The sequence below is a fragment of the Rhagoletis zephyria genome, unplaced genomic scaffold, assembly GCF_001687245.7.
Source record: "Rhagoletis zephyria isolate East Lansing unplaced genomic scaffold, Rhagoletis_zephyria_1.1 Rzeph_scaffold_00626, whole genome shotgun sequence".
Taxonomy (NCBI): Eukaryota; Metazoa; Arthropoda; class Insecta; order Diptera; family Tephritidae; genus Rhagoletis; species Rhagoletis zephyria.
Genome location: NW_016157710.1, coordinates 130,583 through 157,227, shown reverse-complemented (window position 1 = coordinate 157,227; position 26,645 = coordinate 130,583). Strand labels below are relative to the sequence as shown.

General features: G+C 33.6%; 1 protein-coding gene and 1 long non-coding RNA gene across 2 annotated transcripts in view; both read right to left on the bottom strand.

Moving 5' to 3' along the window:
* LOC108360776 (nucleolysin TIA-1) overlaps window positions 1-26,645 on the bottom strand; it is a 184,592-nt gene that overhangs the window by 35,026 nt on the left and 122,921 nt on the right. The window lies entirely within an intron of this gene.
* The window catches only part of LOC108360777 (uncharacterized), a 20,307-nt gene continuing 18,272 nt past the window's right edge, over window positions 24,611-26,645 (bottom strand). The window contains exon 3 of the long non-coding RNA XR_001847179.1: window positions 24,611-24,703. This is a non-coding gene — a long non-coding RNA (uncharacterized LOC108360777). The remainder of the gene's footprint in view (window positions 24,704-26,645) is intronic.

The window sequence follows — 26,645 nt, the reverse complement described above, 5'->3', positions numbered from 1 at the left end:
GCGACTTTAGTACTTTGAACGAATTTATCGCCCAAGCCATGTGACTATCGTCCAGAAGATCGGAGAACTACAGGAAATGAAGTACAAAATATTGCAATTAAGTAAATTTGACTGTACTTCGAAGTACGAGGTACAACAGCTTAAAACGAAGTACTGTACTTCCGAAGGAAGTACGGTTGGTCACATTACCCATACAACATATAGCTCAAATATGACATTTTTTGTTATTTATCTATTTATGCAGCTAAGACTAAAATTCTGTACTATTTTTACTCATTGCCAAAAAAAGCTCAGAGTGAAAATAATCAAACATCGGATCACCGTAACCTATAGCCTTCTTACAACTGATTTTTCAGATATGGGTTTTACCCTAAAACCCCCTCTTTACCTTCTAGATAATCATAAAAAGTCGACTAAGAAAGTCTTTAAGATCGGTCCTGTATAAGTGATAGATAGCAGTAAGTCGATTATGCACCGTATAAGTGATATCTTCCATACCACTGATTGTTCAATTAGGGATTTTTAAATAACTCATCTATCTATGTATGCAGTGAAGGTAAAAATTTAGTTGAGCTCCCAAACAACTAATTTAAAATGCAGTATCTAATCGGTTGAAGTACAATTTTCTGATGTTCATGAAAGGTATGCCCTTACTTGTTTTTCATTCACACTACAAACTTAAAATAAGTAAGTCGGGCGAAAGCGAATATTATATACTCGGCGAGGAATCAAATATCGTCGCTTAAATTTTCTCTAAACCATCTAAAAGTCTGTAACAGTCTTATTTATTTTTAAAAGCTTTTGTAAGTAAGAAAATATCGGAGTTTTCATATATCTGAAATTTAGCGTTATACGGGAAGCGGGTGTAATTTTAGTCCGATTTTAAATGAGGATTTCATGGGTTGGCAAGGCAAAGATTCATGGAATCTGTTCGCAAATTTGCTAAGCTCGACAGTTAGAAATTACCCCAGAGAGGACAACAAAATCCAGATCAGTTTATATTGGTAATTTGCTTACTTAACTTCCTTCTCTGGATATCAAGCTTTTTCAAGTATTGTGCACAGCATGCAATTTTAATTGGAAAATTTTTATTTCAGCATAACTATGATTTCTTTTAACTATAACGTGTGTGTTCAACATTCTATGGAATTTTCTAAAGGCATGTGGGTCAATTTGTAAATTAGTTACTTTGTATAAAAAAGTAGGAAATACATACTATTGACCTATAGAAGGAAAGTAACATAAAACGAGTGTAAGTAACATAAAATGTCTGATTTGTTTATCAAAAGCCTTGTGCTCATACGCATACATGTACATATGTACATACATATGTATGTATGTAGTATGTATGTATACGCATCCAATATGTCTATACCTTGCTTTGCATTTTGTTTTAAGTAAACAGTATCACACATCAATTTCCTCCTGAAAGCAACACTGTTTGCTCACTTTACTCCTTTTGTGCAGACCTTCACCTGCCTCTGCGCCAACTAAGCAAAAATGCGGATATGCAGATACATACATATGTTTGTATGCATGTATATATATATAGCTATTCTTAAGCTCCACCAAGAGTATGTGGCAACATTGAAAAGCAATAAATTGTCACAATTTTAGGTTTTTCAATTGGCAGCCAAGCACCTTTCCTGCTACAGTTGCTTGTTATTATTCTTGTAGATCACCTGCACCACACCGTCGCTTGTCACACGCATATGCAAACTCTGTATCGTTGCATGCAAAGTTTCATAATAACCCCAGCTGAACGCATTGTTTGCTACAAAGACAGCACTTACGATTGCCATCGAAGGGGTCAGGTTATGTTCTTATACGTACATACATACATAGTATGTAGTGTATGAGGCCACTGTGTGCCTGTGTGCATGCATTTGACTGCAGTTGCACTTAACTAGGTAAAGAAGCAAGCGTTTGTCGATTTTACTACGTGCACTCTCGGTTATAAATATTTGTTTTGTGTTAAACACTCAAATATGTATGTATGTATGTACATATTTATGCGTGTATGCATGTATGAATGCATGAGTATTTTTGCAATGCATTTAACTTGCAACTACCTACATATAATGCTGTCAATGCGCCTGGAAATGTGCTTGGGTTAAAGTATGTTTACCATAAAATCGTAGCACATATCAGTGCGACCTATTGCATTCATACATATGTATTTGTACAGAATATATGTATTTACATGTATGCTTGTATGTATGTATGTAAATAAGTGCAAGAATGCGTAAAATTAGTTATGCATATGTATGGAAGTTGGAATTTTCCTAAGAACTGATTTCGTTGAGTTAAAAAAATTAAATAAATTATTGTGCTCGAAGTTATTTCTGATACCACCATATGGATGTCATAGTCAATGCCATTCAATTGATTTAAAAAACTCAGTGAAATATAGAATAACAACATGGGTTTCAAATAAAAGAGAAAATTCTGTAGAATAAAAAAAATGTTTTTCATGCATAAGGACGAATAGGTAGGTACCGGAAAGGTGCTTTAAAATTTGCAATATATATTAAAAAAAAAAAATTTTGTCTTAAGAATTAATATACATGCGACCACATCCTCGAATATCGCGCTTCAAACTCTATTAAATTATTTATTTCATTTCAAATTTTGACATACTAACGTCAGAGAGAAAAACTAAGAATAAAGTTTTGCTATATCTGTCCCATTGTTTCGTAAGTACATCATTTGCCTCGTTTGTTTTGAAATTTTCTAGTTTTTGTCGCACGTTGACATGAAAGTCATCGAACATTTCGTAACCGAAAATTTAGAATTAAAAAAAAAAAAAAACATTATTGGAATTAAGAGATTTTGGGGCCGGTTTTTTATTCTGTTTTAATATGAGGCAATACCCGCTATCCGTCATACTGTTTTTCTAAAATTGGTTCACGTAAAAAAATAGGTTATATGCTTCTGAATTCGTTCAAAAATATTGGATCCGCCATTTTGAAATAAGAAATTTCATGTCCCTATTCGTACTCAGCGGCCCCAGAACCCGCTAGTAATATATTTCAAGTAAGACCAAACATTTTTCAAATATTTGTCCGCCGTATTAAATTTGAAAAAAAACGCCACTCATAATTTTAAAGTAAAAATTTTAACCGAATATAACAAGTTTTGCAGATAGCATGAATGAATTACCCAAAAATTTATCAGCCATTTTGAATCTCAAAAATTCAGCGTCATATTCGTAATCAGCGACCCGCAAATAACAATTTAAAAATTAGTTCAACCATTTTTTTAATTTTTGGCCGCAAGTTTATCCGACATATTTCAAAGAACGCCATTCATCATGTTAAAGTTAACATTTGCACCAACTTTTTAAGACACTTATATTGATTTTTATTACCTGTAGCAACTCTGGAGCGAAAGTACTTCAGGTGACGTAGAATACTTTTTTTTAAAGATATCAAGTCTTAGAAAAAAATTACCTAGTCTTTACTCTATCCATAATTTTAAGAGGTTTTGAAGAACGACTTACATACCTACATATGTAGTATATGTGTACACACTAAATGTCTTACTTCGTTTACAGTTTTAATTGAAAAAAGTTAAGAAATAAATATTTTATGTACGTGCAAACATAAAACTAATCTTGCAGGAAGACCATAAAAGCACGTTCTGAAAACTTAAAGGGTGATGAGTAAAAAATGTTAATCAAAAACAAAGTTGCGCAACCATACGTACGACATATGTATGTATGTACATGAACACAACGAAAGTGGAAAACTAAAAAACAAACAACAAAAAAAAAATAAAAACAACAATCTCGAAACTTGCTGGCACACTTACCAAAAAGGGCAACGGAACAAGTGTGAAGGTACTATAATAAAAAATTAACGATAATAACTCGTAATAAAATGCGTATTGAAAAGCGCGCCAAAAATGCGACGATGACGAATGTTAACAATACTTTACGTATGTATATGTACATATATGCATATGCACATACTAGTGCATGTACATATATGTATGTCTATACAAGTACAACCGAAAAGTAATAAAATATTACTACACACTTAAAACGTCTTAAAATGTAATCGCACAAATAGAAATGCGTCCCTGCAAGGAAAGTATAGAGCAGCGAAATTCCTGGTGCTGTAATATTTAGGTGCTAATTAATATTTTTTAACTGGATATATTGGGTGTGGTTATATGGACATTTCGAGAATCTTTTTATAGATAGCTAACATTAGCGCCTTTGAACAGAAAATTAAAAAAAAAGCAAGCTCTGATAGTCGCAAAAGGACTTCCGAGTAATCGAGAGAAACAGTCCACCTGTCGTGAACAACTCTAAGGATATCATTGTTCAAAAATGTTCAGTTATTTATATGGAAAATGTGTATCCTAGGTAGCTTATAGCCTCCATTAATGAAAATGTAGGATATTTTTTAAAAGAGTTGCCACCTTTTTTTAAGGTTAAAATCCATTAATTATTATTCAGTTAAATAAAATAATACATCGAGCTTGTCAAACAAAAGGTTTTTAAAAATGCCTAATTTCGAATTTTGAAGAGAGTTACCAGCTGTTCAGAAAGCAAAAATCAATTTATTAAAAAAAAGAAATTAGTCAATTGTTTTGGTAGGGGTGTCAGGGAGAGCGGTTAAGGAAAACACTCTGGGATATTTTTAAAAAGGGTTTGCCAACTGTTAGAAATTAGAAATTAATTTAAGATGTTTCTTTTCCACAATAGTTTTTCATTAAAAAACAGCCTCAAGCTCAATAAAAATGTTGAATATAATTGTTATAAGGCCATATATAACAAAAACAAATAACTAGTTAAATTAAATGTTTTAACATGGGTGTCTAACAGGAGAGGTTTCCGAAAGTTCTAGTTGCAAAATATCTTCTATTTGGATTGCCACCCCGTAAAGATTAAAATAGAGTTGAATTAAGATGTGATGAAATATTTTAATATGGACTTTGGAAAGTTTTATTTCGAAAATGCTTTTTAATATAATACAAGTAATTTTTCGGCAACAAATAAAACCGACTTCAATTCTCATATAAAAATTCAAGACTATCGTTTATTTATTCATGATATAATGATCGGATCGGAACCAAATTAGTATTTAACCAACTCTGAGTTACCACCTTTCCGTTCCTTTAACGAAGTCCAATGTTATGCTATGTTATGTAACATACAAAAGAAAAAAATTAATTACTCCGACGAATTGATAACCTCCCTCTTTTTTTTAAGTCGGCTAAAATTTAAATATATTAAAATACGTATAAAACGATAGAGGTTTAGCAAGTCTTATTTCGGAAATATATTTGCAAATGGTTGCCATTTTTCAATTAAACAGAATATTAAAATTATTTAATTTATTATGGTAGTGAAACGGTGAAGGTTTGCGTAAACTCTGTTTATAAAACAGTTTTAAAAAAGTTGCCGCCTGACTCAAAGTTCCATTTTAATTGACTGTGATGTTAAATGAACCCCTAAAATACGGTATCCAAACAAAGGAAATCAAATAATGATGTCTCACCAAAATATTTTTGTTTTAGTGGAAACGATATTTTTATTTTAGTTAATTTAAATATTACAACGAATTATACAAGAGAGTTGCAATATTTCAAAAACTTGTGAAAATCAACTTTTTCCGTTTATCTAACAATTAACAATTGATATGAAACTAAAATTGTATTTATAGATACATACTAAGACTCTCTACGAAGATACATTAGTTGCTCTTCATAATAAAAACGCTGATTTATGTAGGTAAAATTTAGTAACATTGGCCTAACATATAATTTGTATCGCAGAATATCCACGAAAGATATTAATCGAGACTGATTCAGTTAAGATAACCATCTGAGTAAGAGCATCAAATGATTAGCGTATTTCTATAGTACTCTGTAAAAGGGATTGAGTTGCAGCTGTAGCATAGATAATATTTATATTAATCGCGAATTGTATCGAAAGAATCTCCTTACAGGGTTTAATAGCTGAACGAATGTATGTTCGTAAGTGTGTCAATTGAAAAAAAAACAGATAAGTGACTAAATGAATTCATAATTTTGTCAGTGTACACACATAAGCGCTGCAATATATATATATATATAAAAAAATCCAAATGCAAGTAAAAATTAATGCATTTCAAGTGACCAAATAAAAAATGTAGCAGAAGGTTATAGCGAGCTCTTACAATTTTAGTACTAATAGTTTGCGCTCCTCTGGTTATTCTTAACCGTAAAATTCCTTTCGAAATGCCATTTGAGCAGAAATATGAATTCCCATGTTCGTTTCATTTATTACCTCAATGAACTTGACTTGACTGATTGATTGCCGCCAACCCACACACATTGCATTTGGCCACTCACCATAGAGAGATTGCCTCAGAAATCATTCGAAATTTAAATTCAAATGCAAATATATTTTACAAATTGTTAAGCTGATGAAAGAAAACAAAAAAAAAAAAAAATGAAGAGCATGAAGGGCGAAAAGTGAATCGCTGCCGGAGCGCAATGTGTAAATTTACACAAACCAGTGGAATTTTATTACCGGCACTGCTTACATAGAACGAAGAGGAGATAAAACATAACAGGAAGAAGCAAAAAATTAAGCGCTTCTTTCGATGAATTGGCTAAATTTCAGTGTAGGAAATCGAATTTCGAATTTGATTACCGACACGGGGCCAATGCGGGTCAATGGCAATTTATGTAAGTAAAAAGATAGCGGCGGTTATATAAGAAGCAACAGTTTCATCTGCATTTATGAGGCCGTAAGTTATCACTGAAGGCCATTATTTGATTGACTTCGATTGGCTTCGGTTGGTTTTTCATTTTGAGACTCTCACTGAAAATCACTTTAATGTACTTTTACATTAGCTTAACTTTGTAGCGTTGCGGCCTCATCTGCTTCAGCTGTCTTTGCCCTGACAGGCATTTAACACTAACTACGCCCTGGAAAAGCTGCACTTTTTGTATTTTTATTGTGTTTTTTTGCTGAATATTCTGTTTTATTTGCCTGCTCGCTATCACAACAATCAATTTTTTTTCCGAATCGTTTTTTAAATGAGCTTCTTTACTAACTGTCGATTTCATTATTTAAGCACACTTCAACTTGTAAGTAAACGAAAGATATCGCACACCTATGGGCCATTTGTTGCTTAGCTAGGAGGCTTGCCTGAAGCCATCGAGCCACTTACATCCATCACTTTAGCCTTGGAAGTCAGGCAGTGATGCATGGTTATGGCGTGTAAATATTTGCCACAACATTTGCTGAGTTGCGCCACCAAGTTGGCTATGTGCGTATTATTGTTAAATGTGTGGCAATGCTGTGAATACTTGGGATTTTTAGGAAAATATTTACTCAGTTGAAGTATGTATCTATGCTCAGTAAAAGTACATGGCAATGGTGATCTGTTACTTATTCACGGAAAGCGAATTAACTTCAAGAAATTTTAGATACCTGCTAATTTCAAGAATTTCGTTCATACACTTCTACTTCATATACTTGTATATTTGAATAGACTAATTCAAAAAGTTAATAAATATTATAACGAAATTATTTATTTTTAGTTTAATAGCAATTTTTTCGGTGACAGGTAACAACATCAACGGAAATAAGGTTAGTTGACACTATTTCGCTTACTGGTGCGAAATAGAGTCAATTAGCATACATATAACATAACAATATTACATATTAGCATAACAATATAAGCCCCTCGATATGTAAAAAATATGCGAAATGTATACAAATTTAAATTAAATGTATAAAAAAAATAAATCTACCTGCGTCATAGCACGGCGAAATTAAATCCATTGACATTATTGCTCTTTCAAGCATTAAATTTTCGTAGCTTCGCGGCGGCCCGCGAATGAGCAAATAGCATCATTTCCTTTATTTCCAAATTTTTGTTGACTTTAATTCGATTTTAAAAAGGTAATAATATCAACTGACTTTATTTCGCACTAGTATGCGAAATAGCGTCAACTGACCTAATTTCCGTTGATCTTGTTACCTGTCACCTGAGTAGGCAATTGAGATCAAAAGTTCTTTTTCATTGTACACAAAATCACACGCTATAAGTCACTCGTCATGCTCATGCTGGTATATGGCACGGAAGCATTGACAATGAAAACATCTGATGAGGCGGCTCTTGAAATTTTTGAGAAAAAGATTCACAAGGATTTACGAACCCTTGCGCATTAGCGTTGGCGAATACCGCAGACGATTTAACGATGGGGTGTGTGAGGTTTAAAACGATATGGACAAAGTGCAGTAGCTACGCTGGCTTGGTCATGTCATACGAATGGACGCAAACGCTCTAGCTCTTGAAATTATTCAACGCATTACACTTGGCATTTCCAATTTGCGTTAGTTGGCACTAATGAGAAATGACTGGCGTGCTGTTTTGGACTCGGTCAAAGTCGCTTAGGCGGTTACAGCGCTAATAAAGAAGAGCAGAAGTGTATCGTTTGCAGAAAATACTATACTATACTAGGTCCAATATTATAACACTATCTACTATAAAAGCGTATCCATTCATTTGTACTCGAATGAAATCCAAAATTTACCTCTTGGTCTTTCTGAAGACTTAATTGCCAGCGTTAAAAAAGATCTCAATTCGATATCTGTTTGAGCAAAGCTAAAAACCTTGAACTTGAATGTAACGAAAATCGTAGAAATATGTATCTCACACTATTTAAACTCGCGCACCGATAAAAATTTAACCAGTTATTACAAGTCGCGACTATGAAGTTAACTCAGATTTAGGATGCTTAGACCTAACATATAAACTCCACTTTAGGAAAAATTTATTTAAAACTAAGAAATTTATAGCACACGGGGGACTTTGTTCCTTCCTGGTTCCAGCAAGACACATACCAAAAATCCGAGGGAAGTTCAGAAAAAGACGCGACTAAATGTGCAAGAGCAAAATATTTTTTTTTTTTGTACAGTTAGTGCGTAAAGAGTCAATTGGAATTATTCGCTCAGGAAGGGTAAAACTAAAATTCTAAAATTATCGTCTGCAAGCACTTAAATTCGCCATTAAGAACGTCATCAGCTTTGGACAGTAAATGAACATATGACCAGCGATGACTTAACAATTTAGAAAATAGGGCAGCTAGAAATAGTGACCAGAGTTAACTGCACATCAGAAGCAAGAGGTCAGCCGCAATTGGGCTTATCCCAATAGCGTTGCGACATCCAAAACGACTAAGTAATAGTGTAGCTTTATTTCCGCGAGTACATACACTGTTGGTTATAAATTTACTAAAGCTTTGGTGCATAAAATCACCCGTTTAGTGTTGTTTCAATCTCGCTCCCCTTGCTATGTATTCTTGTATGGCTATTTGAAGCAACAACATTTTTGCAACAATTGCTATCGCTAGTGGCATTAAGACAATTTCATGCTCATCTGCATAAAATCAATTCCATTTTGAGACAATTTGAAGATTGACACAAAAACTTGACATTAAATGGAGGACCAAAAGAGAAGAGCAAGAGCTGCCGTGATGGCGGTGACTTTGGCTGGGGATTTGTGGTGCCGGTAAATCAACGGGTCATATGGAGGAGTCTTTCTTCGTCACCATGCATTTTGGAATTTCTCTGACTGCGATTGCTTTCGTTCTTGTTGTAGTCATAGTTAGCAGTGCTTTTGTCGTTGCGGGAATGAAACTTAACCACAGCAGAGTGTGTCGTGTCAGCGTCAGCGAGCGAAAAATTAAAGCAGCGCTCAGTGAAGCAAACACAACGCCAGGCGGATGGATAGATGCATGAAAGGAACAACACTGCGGATAGGATTTTAAATATCGAGAGGAGGGAAATTAAATGCAAGTTATCACACTGTAAAGAAAAAATAAAGCAAGAAAAAAAATAGGTGAGCAAATTCGCAAAGACAAAAGTATCTACATAATGATCGCTATATGAGAAGTATTGAAAACTTATATGGATACATATGCTTGTTCTAATAAAACAAAACAATAAAATAATATATCGGAAAGGCAAAAAAGAACAAAAAGTTACACTAAAAATGACACAACAAGATTTAAAAAGGGTTGCCTGAAATTTGAGCCAAAAACCTTTGGTTTCAATTTGAAAAAATTTGTATGTTATACCTAGAAAACTTTAGACCGCGTTGGTTCCCATTTGCGATGACAAGATTAATCAAATCGATTATTCTTTTTCAAAAACCGACTCAACCGTATCGCATTCCCGGTTCTGATAAATTTGAATTTATTTATAAACAAAGAGTTACATTCGTACAATAAGAATGTGTTTTGGTTTAGTACAACAAAAAGTGGTACATATGAAGGGGACATAGACTACATTAGAGATTACGAATCGCTAATTTATCAATTACGGTTAGGTACATTTAATATTTGGGAATTCCTTCCGTTCATGAAATTTTGTTCTTATTAAAATCATATTGAGTAAATTTCGTTTAAGAGTTTTTCGGAGTTTATATTTGAGTTTTAAAGTTCAATACTTGAAAAGGAACACTGGTGAGGAACTGAAAAAAACTAAGGTGGCTTATAATACTTGTAATCTCACGTGAACGTCTACTTTTTAAATCCGGATAAAATTAGCTCTCGAAATGGATAAACAACCAAGAAGACTTCGAAATTTATTTTCCACAAGCTTATATTAAATCAGAAAATGATAGTGAGTGCTTTAAAATAAACGAAAAAAGGTACAAAACTTTAATTTTTTTCGCACTAAAAGCACAAATATTTGAAATGCTGATTAATGGTAATTAGCTGCGTTATATTACGTGCGTTGTAATTAATCATTTGATACACTAATCGAGTCGTAAATAAAAAAAAAAATAAACTGTTGCATTTATCCTGCCTAATTGGCAAGCTTGCATTGCTAGGATTTTGAGGTCGGAAAAATCTCCAAAATCGATATTTGCCCCAACTTTTTGATTAATGATGACTCTGTGGTGAAGAGTGCTGAAAATATGTTTTTTTTTTAATAAAAGGGCTTTTACATGATATGCATTTGCACATGTAAATACTAGTCCATGACTCTAATATGTACCGTATAAAAGAATGTGTCAGAAAAGTAGCATATACATATGGAAATACATACCGTTTAAAAATGCTATCATTGGTCTATTGGCAAATTTTTTTTTGGTAAATTATTAAAAAAACACTTATAAAGCCGTAAAAAGGGATAATATTGGGTCGCAGAGTTTATGGATATATATACCTACTGTTTTTCTAGATTGGGTAATTTTCCAAAGATATTTTCATTTTTTGCAAAAAAATTCAAACTCTGATAAGGAAAAAGTTAAAAAATAAGAAATGCTCGTTTAAAAAAATAAAATAAAATAAAATCAAGCTACTAACGATGAAAATCTATGCATAAATAAACAAGTGGTGAATGGTCAAATGAAAATGTGCAATATTTTTTTTTTTTATGAAATAGGAGCAGGAAATAATTTTACTCATACGCCATATCGTACATGACCATTCCCATATATTCTCGTACATGTTGTATGAGTAACACTTTCCATGTTAAAATTTAATTTATTTTAATTCGCGATCCAAACTTATAACGAAAATATTTTGGGAAAATAACTAGATCTAGGAAAATGGTGTAGACATCCGTAATTTACGACCCAAAATTAGGTTTACGTGTCTCGGGTTTTGTTTTTTTTTGTAATTTTAGCATCCCTACAGTAGTATATGCCATGGCATATAATTGATAGTAGTGCACACTTGAAGATTTAACAGTTTATTAAAATAGCCATTTTATTAAAAGAGTCAGTAAATCTTTCGCCAAATCTTTCCATCAGGCACGCCAAGAACTGTTTCGTCAGATGTTTTCGTTGTCAAAGATTGTGCGCCTTACAGATACTAGAACGAGTATGATAAGTATCTACCAGGGTGGTTCGAAGCCAACACGTTTTAGAATTTCCATGGATTCTTAAAGATAGTAGGGAAGCAAGTATTTACGAACATTTCTGCTTATTTGAACAATATCCAAACATAGGAGTATCCATATTGATGAAGTTTTGAGCGAGCGCCACTTCATGTTCTGCAGTATCGTTTACACTTTTAAATTCCTTATGAGTGATTTTAATTTATTTTAATTCCCATTTGTTGGATAGGTTTCAGTGTTATGCTTCAGGAAAGTAACATTAGAACAGTTTTGATCTTCTTACCGGTCAACCACATTATCTGAATACATGTATTTTACATTTTTTATACACCTTGTATTAAATACTTCAACAAACTTACGTCCGCTTTCGTATTCGTGTTATCACTAATAATTCCGATTCTCAGCAATACTATTAAAGACATCTGAACGAGAGCGAAAAACTTCTCACGCTTTAACTCAGTGTATGCATATTGTAAAAAGGAGACTACATCTCGAAAGAGGTATTTGCTCATAATTATATACATGTATAGGCAAGCAAACGAAAGACAAAAAGCAAAAGTTATGAAATAAACCTTTCCGATCACCCCATGTAAAAGTTGTTGGTACTTATGTACCTGAGCTCATAATTGCTGTTAAGCTTTTGGCGGGAATGGGGTATTCGAAATCTTATATAGATTTACGATAAACTCATTTCCAAGGTTTATATAAACGTTTTTAACTTTACTGCTGCTAAGTATTAACATTTGCACTGACTAGGAAAAGACTTGGATTCAACATGGCGTATGAGTGATGTTTACCTGGAGACCTTATTTCGATGTTAAATAATATTTAACTCAATTTTTAATAATTTTAAATGAATTAGAATGTAATCCTAGATGTGTCAAACATATGCTCATTGGTTAAGGAACAAAAAAAATGTTGCAAATATTAATTCTTTGTAAGTCAAAAATTAGTTACTTAAAGTTTAAAAAATTTATTTATCGATCTTATATCAATTGGGTTCCAATAGAATGATGTGTGGAAAGTTTCCACCAAATACAACAATATTTGATAAAATTATACCTTTTTATTTCAATGAGCCATTTAAAATCCGTACTTTGCGGAAAATAAGCAACGGCGTTAAGCGACCTCTAATACTAGCCGATCTGGGCGGGGTTGTTGTAGCTGCTACAACAACAACCACAACCTCTAAATCTTGTTCAATTAAGTTGAAGTTTTAGGAAAGACTTGTCTTCCTTATTGCCTTCAAGAATCCGAACGTTCTCAATCGGAATTCAAAAAGTTTTAGTTTTGCATCACCCTAGTACGCACTTATAAAGTTTTATTTTCATTACTCTATATTGGACTTAACTGCTCACTTTTTTGGTAAGAACTAAGTAAGTAATTTGGAAATGTCCATGAAAAATCCATATTTGGCGGCCTACTTAATAAAGAAAATTGTAAAATTTTGTACAATGCCACCACCGATTTTTCCTTTGTATAGAACTTATGTTATCAAATCGACGCTTATTAGATATATCTACTGAACGAATCGGATATTGAATTTTCTTGTGATGAAAATATTTGGTTTTTGTTTTGATTTTCATCAGTGTTTTTTCTTTTTCTGGCTACACTGATCTCACTCTGCTAATTATCTACTCCCATTTTCACATACTATATCAAAACTTTTTATTATTGTGCTCATATCACGCTGATTAAGATCAGCAGCGAAGATTTTTGATATTTCCGCCGAACGAATGGAGATCCAAACAGAAGATTTCGCCTCCAAAAAATATAAAAAATTTATAAAAAACAACTTCTCGTCTTCAGTTCCTTGTGACGCTACGGAAAATAGTTATATTTATCTTACTATTCCGACTATCATTTCTAGTAAATTTTTTTCTGTTAGGGGTGACTGAGTTCAAAATATCGGGTGTTGCCAGTCTTAAGCTTATTCGCTAAAGATATTTAAAATATGTTTTCACGCAGTATAGTGGCGTGGGTATCAAATTAAANTGACTGAGTTCAAAATATCGTCTTAAGCTTTTTCGCTAAAGGTATTTAAAATATGTTTTCACGCAGTATAGTGGCGTGGGTATCAAATTAAAGAAGTAACTTGCGGAAGTTAAACTAAAGCCCTTTAATACATTTTTTTTTTGAGAGAAAATACAGAAGGTTTAATTTTAAAATGTATCCTTGGGTACCATTGGGAAAAAATTAAATGTTTTCGCACACAAAAAATGCATTTAAATATACACCGTCTTTGCTCTCTAATACAACAATTTTAACCAAAATTGTTTAAAAAAAAGTTATAGAAAATATATAGTTGAAGAAAAATGAAATATTTCCGCAAAGAAAAATCATTTTAATAGCTACCCTTACTCATCTCATTCAAACATTTTAGTAAAACATTTTTTGAAGAAAAAACTACAGAAAATCGAATTATAAAATTTATCCTTGAATATCTTTGAAGAACCTTTCCGAGCACGCTTGATATGATATTTGTTTATAGTAATGTAAGTTGATTTTTTTAATATTTACAATATTATTCATGCCATACATTTTTCATAATTTTTTATAAAATTATGATTTGCTATTCAAAAATCGAAACAAAAAAACAACACAACTTTAGACTTTTTATCAAAATTGGTTTTTGACAGGGAACTAGTAATTGGAAAAAAATTTAAATGTCTGCGCTAGAGAGCAAAAATTAAAGCTATTAAAGCTATAAATGATGTTTGTCTTTTTTTTAATGATATTTAACGAAAAATTAAGAAACAAAGTTTTCCGTATTTTTTTGTTCAAAATAATTTTAATTAAGATTATAATTAACAATATTTTTATTTCGTTTGCGAAAATATTTGGCTTTTCTTCAAGGATATTCAAGGATAAATTTTAAAATACAATTTTTATGTAATTTTTTCTTTAGAAAAATTTTAATTCATATGTTTTCATTATAGAGAAAAAATTCTAGCTATTTAATTTCCTTTTTTTTTGTTTTCGAAAATATTTGGCTTTTCTTCAAGTATTTACAAAGGATACATTTTAAATTAGGATTATCTGTAATTTTTTCTTCAAAAACATTTTAATAAAGAGCTTTTTTTTAATTGCCACGTATTTATTCTCATTATTTTTCTTTATTGAAAGGCTGAGGAATGGTAAAAATCGATTTTCTGTGAATTTTTTCAAGATGCGGACCTCTGATTAGTATCAGCCAAATTGGACCAAGTTGGCTAGGCCGTAACCAAAAAATTTTGTATACCGTTGATAAGTTTTTCGACTAGAATAGTGTAATCATTCCATTTTTTCAAAAAGCAATTTTGAGGCCTCATTAAGCCTGGAGTAACCCACGGCCGTCGAGTTCGCCGTCCGCAGTATCACCCTCTGAGTAGTTAGCATTTTCATTATCTCTAAAGATGCTAGTTATCAAAACTGCTATTTTGTAGAATCTTCTTCTTACAACTACGAAAATTTCAGATTTAGAAATGAAATCGAAGTGTTTTTCAGGGTAGTATTACATTTTTTAAAAAAACATCATCCTATACTCAAAAGATATAGTACGCACATAGTTCCCAAACCAAACTCTAAATATCCACCGAGCCATACTATTCTATCAGCTGTCATTGCTGTTTCCGGTGCTGTTGTAGTATTTTTCATTTTTATTTCTGTTGCCGCCATTGTTTTTTGTGCATGCAGCGCTTGCTCAGACAAAAATTTTCAACAGCTTTTACAATTCCGCTGCGACACCAAAAATTTCTGTGCGCTGCAGCGGTAAATTATGTGGTTGCGGTTTGATTTTTACATTTTCAAGCGCTCGCAGCTTGCGACTTTCGACAGCAGTGCAGCAGCAGTAGCACTAACACCAACACCATAGCAGCTATGTATTGTGTATAGCTCAGCAGTTTTCACTTCCTGTATGTGTGTATTTTTTGTCACTGCATGACGCTGAATAGTATTTTTGGTTTTTGCACTTTTTCGTGCTTTAAATTTGTTTTCTCTATCGTTTTTTTTTCTCTTGGAAAATTTGTATTTCGAATTTTTTCCCCTGTGTTTTGGCGTTTTCAATGCACTCCAGCTGCNGGTATTTTTGGTTTTTGCACTTTTTAGTGCTTTAAATTTGTTTTCTCTATCGTTTTTTTTTTCTCTTGGAAAATTTGTTTTTCGAATTTTTTCCCCTGTGTTTTGGCGTTTTCAATGCACTCCAGCTGCTTGTGCCACCACGTCTGTGCAGCGCACGTTGCATGTATATAACCTACATTCTTGTACTTTTTCCAATTCCTCTGCGCTTTCCTCACCATATGTCTCCCTCTCTTCCTCCGACCCGTTTGTTGGTGTTAACAATAGAAAAATGCCCAGCTCATGAAAAAATACAAATTGCATTGAAGTAAAGCAGCTAAAATTTAGAATTTTCACATTTAAAGATTCTTTTTCTTCACGTATTGGGAGTGAGTTCGTTTTTGTGCTTGTGTGTGTGTATTATTTTCTGGTGAATTGGTTAGCTGGCTTATAGAAAAAAATTTGCATGCAACACATCGCAATTGCGGCACCATCCAACACCACAAGAACCATATCGATTTTTGCGGGAACGAAAGTGGCTTATGGAGCAAGTGGATAAAAAAAAGCAATAACCCAAAGCCTGAATAGGAAATGTTGTCTGTTCCACACATTGCAGCCAGTTAGCGTTTTGTTGTTACTACCACGTGATTTTTGGCTGTGTTGCTTTTGGGGATTTTTTCCCTTTTCACTCGTTTTTATGTTGGCTGAGATTTTTTCCTCCATTCACTCTATTTTTGGTGCATAATAAACGATGTGAAAAGCCACACCTCGGGTTATTCGCCATTGCTGTTTGGCGTTTTTTTTTTTTTGCTGCCATTTTTATACCTCTCAACAAAGCTATGGCATTGTTGTTACACTTGAAAAGCCTGCTTTGAATTTGAGTTTGAATTTTTTTTCGGTCTTATCCATTTAGCAGATGCCACGGCTGAAAAGCATTGGAAATCGTAAAAAAAAAGCAAGTAGTGCGCTATGAGTGTTGGTTTATAGCATCAGTGGGGTGCAACACAGGGGACTATGGCGGCAAAAGTTAAAACAAAATTCCTTGATTTTGTGGCACTGTCACATACATACATATTACGAATTGCAAGCCAAATATTGCGTCAGTACTTGTAAAGTTTATGGTCAGTTCTGGCGCAGGAAAGCGACTTTCATGGCGGCGCACAAAGTGGACAATAATTGACCGGAAACTGCTTGGGTTGGCCGCTGCTGGCCTCGCTGGCCGATGAGCAAAGAAAAATTCTAAAAAAAAACAATAAAATAAAAATGAAAAATTGTCTATGTGGTCTCGCCAACTAATTGCCTGTAATTTATTTGCGCATTTTTGGAAAATAAAAATTCGAAATACACATTTGTAGATACATATGGACCATACCGCCGTCACGGGTTGGACATTTTTAAAGAAAAAAATTTCTTTCTTGTTATTACAAAATACGAAACAAATTCCAGCTTACTTTTATATGGAAAATATCTGATTTATTTCTTCTATCACGGGTGGGACAAAAAAAGGAACCTGCTTTTTGGAGCAGTTATATTTTACAGAAACTTTGCGAATTTACTTCACTTTTCTGTGTGAACTTGATGTCTTAAAATAAAACGAAGAACCAGGAAGACAAACAAAGCAAAAACTACAAAAAAATATGGCTTTATTATACAAAAAATGCGAAATTCCTCTGTTACGGGTGGGACAACGTTTGTCACGGGTAGGCCACATACTAAGTTTTATATGAAAAGGAGCGTTTAGTGTGGTCCATATATAAAAATTAGTTATTAAAAAGTATAAGAAGCCACCTAAGGATTAAATTCACCCACATTTTATCTTAGGATGGTGCCTTTTAGCCAAAAAAAAAAAATTATTAAAAATGGACGCGATTTCCTAGCGTCTAGAAATTTTCAGTGGCTGTTCAGCCACTGCAACTTAATGGACTACGAAACTGCATACCTAAAAATTCTGAACAAAAAGATTAAAATTTCTGGGTGTAATTGTTAAAGTTTGTTGAATTTTTTAAATTTTTGAAAGAAGTTTGAAATGTGGATTTTCTCCGTAATTTTAAAGAAATTTAAAGCCCATTCGACAGCTGTCTAATCTCAAGGTTTTAATTTCACGTAAAATTCGTGACTAGCGTGTCTAAAACCCTTACCAGTAGCATTTAAAAAACATTTTCTTATTATCAGAAAAATTAATAGTCAATTTGATAGCTGTCAACTCTCAAACCTTTAATTTGACGTAAAATTCGTGATGAGTAGGTTTAAAAACCTTATCAGTAACGTTTTTAAAACGACGACTGTCAAACTTTTAATTTGACATAAAATTCGTGACTGGCGTACCTAAAAACCTAATAAGTGGTATTTTCAAAAAGATTTTCTTATTGTTAGAGAAATTAGCAGTTGATTTGACAACTGTCAAACTAAACATTTTATGGCATATTCATATTTAGCATAACCAAAATACTATGATGATGCATTTTTATTATAATCTTAACAGCCCTTCTAATTTTTCACGTAAAACATAGCTTCTCCGACCACTGTGCGACGTCGCACAATGGGCCATATGACGACATTAGCCGGAAAAAAATCAAAGTGGAATTTTGATGTTTTTATAATTCAAGCTTGTTAAGAAATCTCCAGTTACATAGAACCATTATCCTTTGGTATTTTAAAGCCCACTTTAGTAGTTTTTTTGTAGACCAAATCTGATGTTTTGAAACTTTGTTTTCTAAAAATTACACAAATCAAATCGACATTCTTTAAAAGTGGTGTGTTGTTTATCACAGTGGTGTGGCAGAACGTTAAAAATAATGTATTTGGCATAGAAAACGATGTTCTTTTTTATGAAATAAAAACAATTAATATGTGAAGAGGGACGTAGCTAGAGTAATGTTCAAAATTAGGCGTTTTGTCGTCAAAAAATATGAACAAAGTCGAATTTTTTGGACAATCTAAACCTGTACTGTCATGTACTTTTCCTAAAATTTTTTTCTGTGAGACTCTCCATGATTTCTACTTTTAGCTACTGCTTAAGCCAGACTTTACGCGACCTTGCATTCATGTCAAATTCCATATTATATCAAGCAGAGTCTTTACGAAAAAATGGTCATAGTTACCCAAGAGTTGCGACTGCCGAAGCAGATGAAAAGACTAAAAAAAAAATATATGTAAAAAAGAAATATATAGTTATAAGTTAAATATTCATTAAAAAAATAATTGAATATATTAAACAACTTTATATTCAAACTTGACATAGTCTTTTATTTGCAGTGTAAAACTTTAAAATTAATTTAAACTGTAAATACGTGTTTCGATTATATTGTTATATTATATTATTACAACAAAATCATTTTGAGCATTTTGGTAAAAAAAAATTTTCTAATTTTTTCTGTATTCTACGTAAAAAAAAAAATCCTTCTAAAAACCTTTCCACAAAATAACAATCATTCAATGCGATTTTAAAATCTGGATGAAAATTCTTCCCAATCGAATGATTCTTGCCATTTTCTGATTTGTAGATGTAGCTTTATCCATAACTTTATCCTAAGTAGTTCCAGAGATAAGCGATATGGAAATTGCATTTTGTATGGGAGGTGCCACATACCCCTTTCCAAAACCTAAAATTTTTCGCCACAAGTAGTATTGTTAACATATGTAGCTATGTCAAACTACAGAACGTTAGCATAAGCGGTTCCAGAGATAAGCGATATGAGAATTTCAGTTTGTATTGGAAGTGCCACGCCCCCTCTTCCAATACCCACCATTTTTCGCCGTAAGTAGGGTATTTACAATTTATACATCCGTGCCAGATTTCAGTTCCCTAGCGTGATTGGTTTTAGAGATACATCATTTTTCACGTTTTAGTCTGTATGCCAGAATTAATATTTTTGTATCAGAGGAAGTTATATCCTTTCAAGATAACGGCGCCCTCGAAAAAGTGGGTTCAAAATTTTGTTGTGGCATATTTATATAAAGATACCTTCAATAAAATGTTTTAGCTACAAACCTCGAATGACCTCTGGTGTCATCTAATCTCGTTCCTTGATCAAGGTAAATGTTTGTATGGCCACTTTTTACAACAAATCTAAGCAACTGAAGCAATAAAATATTTTTTCCGGCTAATAAAAAAAATAAAACAGTAATAATACAAATATTCACACCTATGGGATGTGCAACGCCCCCTTTTACAAACTCATTTATTTATAGTTTACTAAAGCAAATGCCTACATACCGAATTGCAAGTTCGTGGGGCTTATGGTTCCGAAGTTACAGTTAATAAAAAATTGCATGCCTATGGGAGCTGCCACGCCCCCTTGTTTAATCCCAATTTTTGTCTCCCTATTAATAAGTCCAGGTATCATGGGAATACTCTGGCAAATACATACATACCTCCACAAATATATAGTAGATATCTATTCACAGCGTAAAATAATTTTTGGGGATATCTCAGCTTATCCTATCCTTACCTATCGTGTAAGTTTTAATTCAAAATATTTATTTTCAATTGGCTTAAATGTATTCTAAATATGAGCCAGATCGGCATGGAAATGCAGTTTTTAAGAATGTTCCGAGGACAGAATATTTCAATTCTAGGCGCTGACATATGTTCCAAATATGAACCAAATCGGACTAGCCGTTTAGTGACAGAAAACTCTATGAAATTCTAAGCATTCTTCATTTTTCGGCAACATCAAAAGAAAGTTTCAAATTTTTCAAAATCGAAAAACCTTCCACACAGAAAGTCCTAAAAGGTACTTTTTACAGAATTGAAATCGGTTCAGCCCTTTGGTCAGGCGTCGCGGTCATACGAAAAACATTTAATTTATATATATATATAATGATAAAGTAAATAGTCAAATATTTTCAATATATGAAAAGCGTATAGTTAAATAAGCACTATACATACACATACATAAATATGTTTACATATACATACATACATATTAGAGAGAAGGTAAGTGTTTAAGGCTAAAAAAAGTTAAGAAGTCCTAAGGGCGGATGTTTTTAAAATATATTGAGAAGGTCCTTTACTCTGGCGGATATGCTCCTTTGCGAATTTTTTCGGAGCCTCTTTAGGAACATCAGCGCACCGTACAGGGAGTCCCAATTATGCGCCTTGTGGACCCCGCTGGTTGGCTGGGTTACCATTAGTATTACTGCTTCGGCGCAATACATATCGATAATTGCAAGATAATTGCAAGGGAATAAATTTCTTACGAATAAACTACCTGTATGCGCTTTTTGCGTTTGCATTTTGTGATGCAAACTTCCCGTTATTATATTAGTGTTTTATTGTTTAAACCTTTGACCAGCGCTACTGAGTTGCGAGGCAACAACAAATAAGAACAGACAAAGTTCCAGCATTCCTACTGCACTGTTATTTGGCACATTTCAATGCTGGCTTTGTGAGTAGGGGGCACGCAGATAACAAACTTAAAGTCAAACTGATTTTGCTCATCCGGATAGGACGACTAATAAAATGCTTGTGAGTTATGTAATTATCTTAAAAGTGAGCCAGTTCGGGAGTGTATGTATGCACCATTGCAAAACGAGCTTGCATGTGCATTTGTGTAAGTGCTCAAGTTAAACATTAGAAAGTTAAGTCTATTTGCAGGCAAACAGGAAGATGAAGAATAGACTCAAAAGTGAATCAAACTACTTCAACATAATGTGCATAATGAAATTCTGGTGCACAAATGGCCAAAATTGCAAATTGAAGGTGTAGTAAGTATAGCTGGTAGTAGATGGTAAGTGAAGAAGAAGGGCAGAGGCTAAACTAGAAGCCAAAGCATCGTAGTGCACTCTGTGCGCCTAACCCAAATTTGTAAAGTGGAGGGCCCGGTTTGTTGGCAAGGCCGAGTGCGCGCAAATTGTATTTACAATTTAAACAAGTTTAAATACTTTGATGCACCTTTTTGGGGCAAGCATTGCCGTTGGACGTTAGATGAGCAGCGGGAACTTTGCACTTTGCGTGTGATGAATGAATGTGCAACACATTCAATTTGTAGTCCGCCAAAGAAGGGTGGTTCGCTTGCAGTGAGTTTTTTATATCCCAACTTTTTTTATATATTTTTTTGCACGGTTGTCGAAACATTTGAGTTTTTGGCCGTTGCCGGTTTAGTTTCATAGAAAATGAAATTATGCCCCTCTTCCAACTCTGTTGCATTCTAATGAAGCCGAGGCTGTTTTTTAATTCGCGATTTTTTTTTTGCTAATTTTTCTATCTTCCTCTGCTTGGCTTATGTTTGCAATTGGAGTGATGTTTCGCTATTGCTGTTGTTGGTACTTGAGTCGACGTGTTTGCGCCTGCCACGCGCCACAACTTCATAATTTGCGAGGGCGAAGAAAGGCACACAAATAAAGCGGAAAACTTGGGCAGTTTACAACTTTTTAATACACCAAAAGGATATTACAAGCCATGCAACATCAAGCTAAGACCAGACCAAGCGAACGTCCAACCTTCCGTAGCAGGCGCACGGCTACAAATTCACAACGTGTGTAAGGAAGATCGCTTTTTTATTTAATTTTTTCCCACCGAATTTTGGCTATGAAAAACTTAAGCCCAACAACTGACAGCTTTTATCGCGTGGCCTATGAGCAACTACAAAGGATAACAGTAAATAGAAGGCAAAAAAAAAAAACTAAAAAATAAATAAAAATTTTAAAAACCGAAAAAAGGCTGAAAATGACGGCGTGATGATGAAGACGCGAGAAGAGCAAGCGTGCAGTAGGCGGACAGCCTTTTCGCTGAAAAGATTTGCAGCTCAGTGTTCGACTGCCTCGACTTATATGCTGCAAGTTGGTTGAAAATGATGAATATGAAAGGCGTAACAAAAATATGGTGAATAGAACCAAACAGAAAGAGTAGAAAAATATACAAACATATAAAAGCCCGGCAATGTGGTGATCAAGCGCCAAAAGCATAAGCGGAGGCTTTGAGATTGCTATAAAAATGGATGTGGAGATGGTTCGAATGAAGCGAAAAAAAATCAACTACGGTGAAGGTAAAAACAGAAAAGAAAATAGCCAAAGAGACTGCTAAACTTGTGCCGTCAAAATTTTTCAACTCACTTTTTCGTGCAATAAACAAACTTTTGAACAAAGTTTATTTTACTATTTACGGAGGCGGCACAAAAAAGTCAAGCCAACTTATAAAAAAAAGTCTGTTTCATATAGCAAAGTAAACCTGGTGGCAGCATCAAGGAGAACAACAAAACCAACGCTACTGCTAGCAAAGTGCCGACATAATAAGTTGCAACTACACGCTTAGTTAGTTATGTAGATACCAGATACTTCACAATGTTCAACTCGTCAACTGAACTCCGCCACTGCACTTCACTCGTTGAATATTTCAGTGGGCTGCTGCGAAACTAGATAAATATTTTCTTTTATCAAAAGTGAATATAAAAAATATGGTGCAACAACAGAATGCCCACAGCAATGGCTTGCAACTGAAAGTACTTGCCAGCCAAGTTTCAATTCATCTTCAACGCCTATCGTTTGCCATCGTTTACCAATCGAATTTTTGTATGTAGGTTCATAGAATATTTGCTTAATTATGTACACTGGCGGCAGAACTAATAGACTCGCCTTACTTTGAAGAGTTTTGGCTATATTTCAATGGTTAATTTTATGTTTAATATTTTTTTATAAAAGCTTGGCTAGTAGGACAACAAACACCATACAAATCCTCTTTTCAATCTTTATACAAAAATTATAAAAATTTGACAAATTTTCACCAAATTTTCAAACTTTTTATTCAGAATTTTCAGAAAAGTTTTTGGTATGCAGTTAGTCAAAAATTGGCGTTTTTTTTTGTTGCTTGCTATGCGTTTGTGCGAAACGTCGCCATAACGGTGTCATATCTTTGTTGTAAAAAACTGCCGATTTTCACACTTTTGCTCAAACGCACACAGTTTCGCAACAAAGAGTGAACTCTAGTAATGTTTCTTGCACGACGGCCGATTTTGTCTAGCATGATTGAATGTACTGCCACATACTCACTTACGATTGCGCTAAGTTCGGTCAATTTTATTGTGGCTTATTAACATTTTATTTTAATATTGTTATTGTTAGGAAAAATCGTGGTACAAAGCCCAATAACAATATTGCTATAAATTTTGCTTCCATTTTTTTTAAATTGAAATATTTGGTGTCTGCAAACTAAAAAAAAAAGCACCAAAACCGCAACAAGCTCCGAACTCAACATTTTCGCATTTTGAATACGCACTAAGTTTAGTGCTAAAAGCGCCAAGTTGTCAACAGTGTATGTAAAAGTTAAAGTACTGTGTGACGTCAGCGAATGGGTGGATGCTGTCAAATCGAGGACGAGAGGGTTAGCAGTCCGCGAATGTCGCCGCCTTTATTTTCTGCATCGTGGGTTAACGCTACTGGTGAACAGAGAGTGAGAGGGAGACAAAAGAAAAAAATGCAAAGGGGGACAAAAAAGCGAAAGCAAAGACAAGGATAATGACAATCAGAATGACAAGAATTGAGGCAAAGATACAGATAATGATAGTGATGAAAAGGTGATAAAGGAAAAGGCAAAACATACGCAACGGCAAAGACAAATTTAAAGGCTAAGTATAAGATTAATATTTACAAAGGTTTGGAGCTGATTCCATAGGGATGTATAGGATCTTGAGCAAATGCTCTTGCATTTGCATATTCGGTGCATTTGTAAATTCGCAACAATAAAATGCACACAGTTGCCATGGCAGCCAGCATAAAATGCAAAATGCAAATGTGATTCCAACTAAAAATCCAAGACCATTCCCACAACATCCTGAACAGCCCTAATATTAATTGATTGCCATTTGTTTTCTTCACATTTAATAAACAATAGGGGTATTCTCGAAAACTTTCACGTCGCACGGATTGCGCGAACTGCAAAAATACTATTCCAAATTTGAAAGAGGACGAGAGCTCCCCATCGCAATGTTTTAGCATGCATAGGTAGCAAGCAGCAAAGTATCCTGAACAGCCCTTCTGTGTCAAATACAATAACAAGCTACAAAGAAATAAAGTAAAAGTGTGTTTGCATTGTTCAACTTTGCGTTCAACATTTGCGTTCAACTCAGCGCAGGGTTGCACGAAAAAAAAGTTGAATGGCTAAAAATATCAAAATATGAAAAAATATCAAAATATTCGCCATAAAAAGGTGTTTNAACCCTGCGTTGAGTTGAACGCAATTGTTGAACGAAAAGTTGAATAATGCAAACACTGCTTAAGCGAAATAAGTGGAATAAGAGAAATATGTAGCAGTTCCAACAAGAAAACAGTTAGCACAGGATTCCGTTTATCTTGCTACGATTTTTTTTTAAATATATGCCTGGGTTTAGGCATTGTATATTTTCCAGTAATAGGAAATGTTGTTTCCAATGTATTTATAAGCTTATTGTGGTGGGTTTTTGCATATAAATCTGTTGCACATTCCACACTTGGCGGATTGTTCGTTAATGTAATACTAACATCAAAAACATCATCCACGTTTATTCGTTGGTTGTGAAGTCGTGGCTCCAGTTCCATATGGGTGAAAATTTCTCAACTAGATCTCGGGTTTCAGTCAAGTTAGAATTTGTGCGTGAAAATTTGCGAGTAGAGGTGTTTATAGATGTGAAAGGGATTCTGTGATTTTTTTTTGAAAAGTTCTAATTTTTAAAGTTTTTTATGAGCAATTACATTTATAAGCAATCTTTTTTTCTAAACTCAGTTTCTCTTACAGTATTTGACGAAAGTTGATGAAATTTTTTTGTAGCTTATAAAAAATATTTTTTTAATTCAGAATTTTTTTTTTTTTTATTAAAACATTATAGATCTGTCCTTCGAACGAACTGGGCCGCATTGCTTCCGCGGGTTATTATTCCTCCCAAATCCCAATAAATATTGAAACTTTCTCTGTTATGTGAGAATGCTGCCATTTATTACCCTTGTGACCAATTGGTAACAATGGCCAAAAAATATTTAAATTACAATGTAAAATTTCATGGAAAAAAATTTAAATTATTTAACAGAGAAAAAAGCTATAAAAACTTGGATTTAAATTGGATTAAAAAAATGAAGTAATTAAAATTGGATTGATCGGGCCCAAGACAAGTGCGCCTAACGGATTAAAAATTTTAAAAAAGGGTCAATTTTGACTTTAAGGGCTAATGAGGGTTAGAGCTTCAAAAAATCTTCCTGACCACAAAAAAAGATCAAGCGATATTGAACAGTCACTACGAGATTTTATATGGAGTGTAAAAATTGGTTCACCCAAAAAAGAAGCTAAATCGCGTTTTTCTATAACCTCTCTATTTGATATCAGATCTATATCAATTATACTTCGTTTTGAAGGTATTAAGTCTAAATACTTCCCCAGAAAAAATATCCTACATATCATGTAAAACTAAAAAGTTATATTTTTTTCTGGAAACGAAGCTTAAAAATATATTTGCAAAGTTTATGAGATGTTTATACATAAAATTGTTTTGAAATATAATACTTTTTATGTTAAAGACAATTTAACTGGGCTTTAACAAAGTTAGAATGCCGTTTTCCTTTTACTATTTTGGCATAACTATGTCCATTTTTTTTTGTTGAAATCCCACTCTATTTATACATACATACTTGTAGCCTTTAGAACTCTCCTCTACTTTGTCAGCTTTAATCCAAGAGTCTTCTTGCTTTTTGTTTCAACGTACGAAAAACTCCACAGCGCTCAACGATTTCAGTAAATACTTTTTTGTTTGATTTCTAACGCCGCGTGTTGCCGACAGTTTGAAGC